The sequence below is a fragment of the Chrysochloris asiatica genome, unplaced genomic scaffold (genome assembly GCF_000296735.1).
Source record: "Chrysochloris asiatica unplaced genomic scaffold, ChrAsi1.0 scaffold00071, whole genome shotgun sequence".
Taxonomy (NCBI): domain Eukaryota; kingdom Metazoa; phylum Chordata; class Mammalia; order Afrosoricida; family Chrysochloridae; genus Chrysochloris; species Chrysochloris asiatica.
This window is the reverse complement of record NW_006408589.1, coordinates 10,850,938-10,858,486: the sequence shown is the minus strand read 5'-3', so window position 1 is coordinate 10,858,486 and position 7,549 is coordinate 10,850,938.

The window sequence follows — 7,549 nt, the reverse complement described above, 5'->3', positions numbered from 1 at the left end:
TGGACTTCTTTTCATTTTCTTCAGCTTCGCTTTGAATTTGCATATGAGTAATTGATGGTCTGTTCCACAGTCTGCCCCTGGCCTCGTTTTCATTGATGATATGGAGGTTTTCCACCATCTCTTTCCGCAGATGTAGTCAATTTGATTTCTATGTAGTCCATCTGGTGAAGTCCATCTGTATAGTCATCTCTTATGCTGTCTGAAGAAGGTATTTGAAATGAACAAATCCTTGGTTTTGCAGAATTCTATCATGCGTTTTCCAGCATCATTTCTATCACCAAGGCCATATCTTCCAACTACTGATCCTTCCTCTTTGCTCCCAATCTTTGCGTTCCAATCACCAGTAATGATCAATACATCTTAATTGCATGTTGATCAATTTCAGATTGAAGAAGTTGGTAGAATTCTTCTATTTCTTTCTCATTGGCTTTGGTGGTTGGTGCATAAATTTGAGTAATAGTGGTTTTAACTGGGTTTCCCTGTAGGTGTGTGGATATTATCCTATTACAGACAGCATTGTACTTCCTATCTATGTGTACAATATATTCTTCCATTTTTGTAGGTCTCTTTTGATTTCTTTAAATAGTGTTTTGTAGTTTCCTTTGCATGGATTATTTTGTTTCTCTGGCTAGATTTATTCCTAAGTAATTAGTCTTTTGGGTGGCTATTATAAATGGTATTGTTTTCCTGATTTCCTTTACAGAACTCTCTTTATTGATTTAAAGGAATCCAACTGATTTTTGCATACTGATTTTGTATCCTGCCACATTGTCGAATCTTTCAATACTTTCCAATCATTTTGTCATTGAGTAATTAGGATTTTGTATGAATAGGCTCATACCATCTGCCAATAAAGAGAGCTTTACTTTGTTGTCAGTTTGGATCCATTTAATTTCCCTTTCTTGCTTTATAGCCATGGCTAAGATTTCCAGCACAATATTGAATAGGAATGGGGATAAAGAGGATTCTTTTCTGGTCCTGGTTTGCAAGGGGAATGCATTCAGTTTATCTCCGTTAAGAGTATTGTTGGCTATTGGTTTAGTATGTTGCTATTTTTGTTGTTGTTAAGTGCTGTTGAGCTGGTTCTGACACATAACAACTCTGTATAGGGTTTGCAAGGAGTAGCTAGTGGGTTTGAACTGCTGACTTTGGTTAACATTCCAGAGTTTATCCTATAGCATGCATCAGGAGTTTTGTATATGTGCCCCTAATATGTTGAGGAATTTTCCTTCTATTCCTATTTTGTCAATTTTTATTTTTTAATTAAGAATGGGTGTTGGATATTGACAAATGCTTTTTCTGCATCAATTGATGTGATCATGTAGTTCTTTTCCTTTGTTTTATTTATGTGGTGAATTATGTTGATTGTTTTTCTAATATTGAATCATACTTGATTACCTGGTATAGATCCCACTTGGTCATGATATATTCCTTTTTAAAATAGTTTAGATTCCATTGGCAAGAATTGTGCTGAGAATTTTTGCATTTACATTCATGAGTAATATTGGTCTAGAATTTTCTTTTTTAGTGATGTCTTTTCCTGGTTTTGGTAACAGTGTTGTGCTCAATTCATCAAATGAATTCAGGTGTTTACCATTCTTTTCTATATTCTTGAATAGTTTAAGTAGAATTACTGTCAGCTCTTCTCTAAATTTTGGTAGAATTCACCAATAAAGCCATCTGGACCCTGGCTTTTTTGGAGGAGGTGGGGGAGTTTCTCTAAATAATTTCTTCTTTTGTTAAAGGTGTGTTTTTCTACTTCGGTCTGTGTTACTTAAGGTAGGTGTGTTTCTTCTAGATTATCAATACTTTTTGTAGTAAAATTCTTCAGACTGCTGATGTGTGCCATTGAGTCAGTTCCAACTCATAGAGATACTGTATAGGGTTTCTGAGCCTGTAAATCATTACAGGAACAGAAAGCCTCATCTTTCTTCTGAGGAGCAACTGGTGATATGAACAGCTGACCTTGCAGTTGGTGGCACAACCCATAACTTACTATCCTACCTGTGCTTCTTACAATTCGTCATAGCATTCTATTATTTTTTATCTGTTGGGTACCCATTTCATTTTGTAGTCCTGTTATTTACATCTTCTATTTCTTTTGCTTTGTTAGATTGGCCAGCAATTTGCTGATTTTTATTAATCTTTTCAAAAAACCAACTACTTTCTATTGTTTTTCTGTTTCATTTATTTCTTCTGTAATTATTATTATTATTATTTCTTCTCCTGGCAGTAAACTTACTTTGTTCTTATTTTACTAATTGCTTAATTTGTTAGGTTAAGGTGTTGAATTTGATTTTTTTTTTTTTTTTGGATATGTATGCTTATTGCTGTAACTTGCTCTCTGTGTCCAAAGGTTTTGGTATGTTTTTGTTTGATTCAAGGAAAAAAAATTTTTTTCATTTTATTTTTCATTTGTTCTGTACCCAGTAGTCTTTTTTAAAAAGTTTTTATCATGAATTGAGTAATATTTACATGTGAGAACATTGGTTTTACACTCATTGTTTCATTGCAATGATTACAAACTCTTCCATGCATCCTCGTTCAACAGTACTTGCTTCTATTTCATTTTTTTTTTTTTTTCTTTTTTTTTGGATGCACGCAAAAACACTCAGGAATATATAATCATTTAAACAACCAAACAGCACATTCTGCAAGCTGCCTCCTGGTTGCCAGCACACAGCCTTTTTATTTCCATGAGTCTAGAGTCTTTAGCTGATCTCTCTCTCCATGTCCTCATCTCTGCCTCTCTGGTGTGCTGCTTCTCTGGATAGCTCGTGATATTTTTCCTTGATGGTTCTAGGGTCCACTGTTCTTGGACTTTAAGATTAACTGCTCCCCACTTTTAGTTATAAAACTTCTACCTTTACAGTTGTGACAATCGCAATTAGTCATGATGACAATTACTATTGAATCATAAGAATCTGATCCCTATCTCCTTTCACCAGACCAGTTTAGACAAAATGAAAACTATTCAGTGGAGATTCTACCTTCCTCTACACTCTCTGAAACTAAACTCCCTCTTGAAAACTTATAAACCAGTCACGTCATGCCTTTATAGTCCCCCCCCCCATTTTAGGTAGCCAATGTTTAAGTTGTCTATCTTTATCAACCCTGTGTGCAGAGGGGATAGGATTGATCCTTGATGTGAAGACACCTTCTCTCTCAGTTTGTATTTTGAGCTACTACATCCATAAGTAGAGGTCAAGTTCACCAAATTGTAGCAATTTATACTTGCTTCCATTATAAAAAATTTCCCCTTAACTTCCTCTAGTCGAGTTCTGATCATCAAGCCATCAAAGCTAGATCAAATGGGTACATGATAGAATTTTTCAAGACTAATGACTTGTTCATTATCAATACCCTTTTTAAACAACATAAAACATGATTATACACATAAACCTCACAAGATGCAAAATACAGAAATCAAACTGACTACATCTATGGAAAGAGACGGTGAAAATGCTCCATATAATCAGCCCAAATTAGGATGGGGCAGACTATGGAAAACAAAAGTTAACTGTTCAGATGCAAATTCAGGCTGAAGCTGATGAAAAATAAAATAAGTTCATGAGAGCCAAAACATGGTCTTGAACCTATCCCACTTGAATTTAGAGATAATCTCAAGAATAGATTTGATGCATTAGACATAAGCGGCGGAGAACCATAAATCTGTGGGATGGCATCAAAAATATCATGCAGGAAATACATTTTTAAAAAAGGTCATTAAAAGAAAAGACAAAAATAGATGTCCAAAGAGACTCTGAAACTTGCTGTCTAGTACAGAGATGATGAAGCAAATGGAAGAAATGAGGAGGTAAAAGAGTTGAACAAAAAATTTCAAAGGTCAGCTCAAGAAGATGAAGTTATATGTTATAATGAAATGTACAATGACCTAGAATTAGAAAACTAAAAAGAAAGAACATGCTAAAAGAACAAGCTGAAAGAATTGAAGAATAAAATCAAGCTTGGACTTCCATTATTGAAGTATTCTTTCAGCAAATTTTTGAATGATACACAAAATAGCAAAAAAAAAAAAAAAAAAAAAATGGAAAGAATACACCAAGTCACTGTACCAAAAACAAATGGCAAATGTTCAACCAATTATAGAGGTAACATATGATCATGACCCAATGATAGTAAAAGAAGTCCAAGGTGTACTGAATGTATTATTGGTAAAGACCAAGGCTCCAAGAATTGATGGGATACAAATAGAAATCTTTTATCAAACTGATACAGTACAGGAGGCACTCACTCATCTGTGCCAAGAAATTTGGAAGTCAGCCACATGGCCAACTGATTGGAAGCGATTGATATTTGCGCCCATTCCAAAGAGAGGTGACACAATGGAATGCAGAAATCAATAGACAATATCATTACTATCACATGCAAGGAAAATTTTGCAGAAGATAATTTTTTAAAACCTGCAATAGTACATTGACAGGGAATGAAGGATATCATTGCTGATGTCAGATGGATCTTGGCTGAAAGCAGAGAATACCAAAAAGATGTTTACTTGTGCTTTATTGACTATGCGGATGCTTTTAACTGTATGAATCATGACTAGCTATGGACATTGTTTCAGGGAATGGGTATTCCAGAAAACTTAATTGTGCTCATAGGGAATCTGTACATAAATCAAGAGGTAGGCATTTGAACAGAATAATGGAACACTGATTGTGTTAAAATCAGGAAAGATGTGCATCAGGGTTATATTCTCTCACCATTTTTATTTAATCTGTGTGCTGAGCAAATAATCCAAAAAGCTAGATTATATGAAGAATTGGCATCAAGATTGAAGGTCGAGTCATTAAAAAATCATCTTATTATAGACAGCATTGTACTTCCTTCTTTCACATTGTAATTGTTTGGGTCACAGACTGATTTCCCAGATCCTCTGAATTCATTCTTGTAGTTTTTTTTTTCTGTTCTGGATTCATCCATCTGTTGATAGAATTCCAACAATGGTGCTGCCACATATGTCAATTTATGGTTGTTGTCTGTTCTTGTTTGTTCTCAGTCCAAAGAACTACATTTAGGATATTTTGAAGCACTGGGTTGGCTTTGACAAAGTCCCTTAGCTTCTGTTTATCCTGGAATGTTTTTATTACACTGTCATATCTGAAAGACAGCTTTGCTGGGTAGACGATTCTTGGTTGGCAGTTTTTTTTTTTTCTTTTAGGATTTTATATTTGCCTCCCCATTGCCTTCTTGCCTGCATGGTTTCTGCTGAAAGATCAGAGCTTAATCTTATTTTGTTGCCTTTATAAGTGATACTTCTCTTTTCCCTAGCTACTTTCAGGGGTCTCTTCTTGTCTTTGATTTTGGAGAGCTTGATTATGATATGCTTTGGTGATTTTCTTTTGGACTCTATCGTTCCTGGGTTTTTTCTTTGTTTTGTTTTTTTTTTTGTTTGTTTGTTTTTTAACTTCTTTTCGTTTTTCAGGATGTTATGGAAAGTTTCTTCCTGTAACTCTTCAATTGTCTCCTCCATGGTCTTCTGTGATTCTTCCTGTTCCAGAATTCCAATAATTCTCAAGTTATTCCTCTTCATGTTGTCCCACATGAATCTTGGACTTCCTTCAGATTTTTAAAAATCCTTTTTTATGCTTGCTCTTCTATATTAGCAGTATTGAGAGATTTGTCTTCCAGCTTATTGGTTCCAGCTTCCATCTCTTCAATTCTACTCCTTTGCCCTTTCAGTTTATTGCCCAATTCTGATATTTTATTATTAATCCTTTGGACCTATTTTTGCAGGGTTTGTATTGTTTCTAATGCTGTATCTATCTTATTTAATTGTTCCTGTAGTGCTTTCCTGATTTCTTCCTCTATATCATTTGTCTCAGTTACTCTATCTATTTGGCTACAAATCCCACCAGCAGTAAGCTGTCGATCTTTCTAAATACTCCTTTGTATGTAGTTGTGTTCTGGGACCATCTCCTGAACCTGCTTCATCTGGTATTGCGTTATTGCTTGTGGAGATCTGCACAGCACTTCTCCCTAATTTGCCAGTAAGCCCCATTTCCCTCCATATATCAGCATTGTATTTCAAGATAGATCTTGAAACACTCTTTCATTTACATGATCATAATGAAGGACTCAAATTATGTTTGCTGAGTTTGGGGATCAAATGAAGTCTGAAGGAACAAGATAAGGGCTCCAGTGTGGATGTGGCAAGGTTTTACAATGAAATCCTCATAAGACAACCATTACTACCCTAGAAGAATGAGCAGGAGCATTGCAATGAAAAAAAATATTCCTCCATGTAACTTTCCTGGGCATTTTCTGTTTTCAATTTTCTTAAAACTTCTTACAAACTCTCATGAAGTACTGTTTCAAGAAAATTTATCTCACTGGAATCCTTTTTTAAAAAGCCACCATGACTTTATGAGCTGACCTTTGTACTTTCAATCTAATTGTCCCAGAAGATCGCTTCTGAAACCACTGGTTTGATTAGACTTCTTCAAAAGTTAACCTACAAAGACTAAATATCATGCAAGAAAGTAAAAGGTCATTAAGAAGACGGAAAGGAAAGAAGAGAACAAAGTATATGTCACTAAAGACTAAAACTTGCTCTTGAATGGAGTAGCTAAAGTGAATGGAGGAAATGATGAAGCAAAAAAGCTACACAGGAAACTTCAAAGAGCAGAATAATAAGAAGAGTGAAAAGGGAAGTCCATCTCCTGATCACATCTACCTGGAGGTAATCAGAAAGCATAAAAAAATACCAAAGCATACATTCATCTAAGTATTAAGGACACAGGCAACTACTGAATATGCCCAAGAAACAGATGACCATCTCTGGACACGTCCAGGAACAAGATAAAGTGATTGAGACAAATGAGCTGCAGGTAGGCCCCAAAAGAAAACCACCAAGACATATCATAGTCAAGCTCTATAAAATTAAATACAAGGAGAATCCTGAAAGCAGCCAGGGAAAAGAGAAGTGTTACTTACAAAGGTAAGCAAATAAGATTAAGCTCTGATCTTTCATCAGAAACCATGAAGGCAAGAAGGCAATGGGGAGACATATATAAAACACTGAAAGAAAAAACCTGCCAACCAAGAATCATCTACCCAGAAAGCTGTCAATTAAATACAACAGTGTAAAAAAATATTCTAAGATAAGTAGAAGCTAAGGGACTTTGTCAAACTTGACCAGTGCTTCAAAACACTCTAAATGGAGTTCTTTGGACTGAGAACCAACAAGAACAGACAGCAACAAGAGATTGACATATGTGGCTATACCACCCAGAACTCAGTTGACAGGTAGAAGAGTCCTGAATAGAACAAGAACAAATTCAGAGGACCTCAGAGGTTAGACTATGATCAAAACAATTGCAGTGTGAATGAAGGGGAAAATATAGAAACAGATATCCAGGTGGTGAGGAGGTCAGTTAGATTGTAGGATAAAACAGACTGTTTTAAATGGAGGAAAAAAAAATGGAATATAGGGGTAACCTCAAAGAAAATTAATACTTCACAACATATCAAGAAAATGAAAATACAAAAAGAACATGGAAACATTAAAACTATGAAGAAACTAACA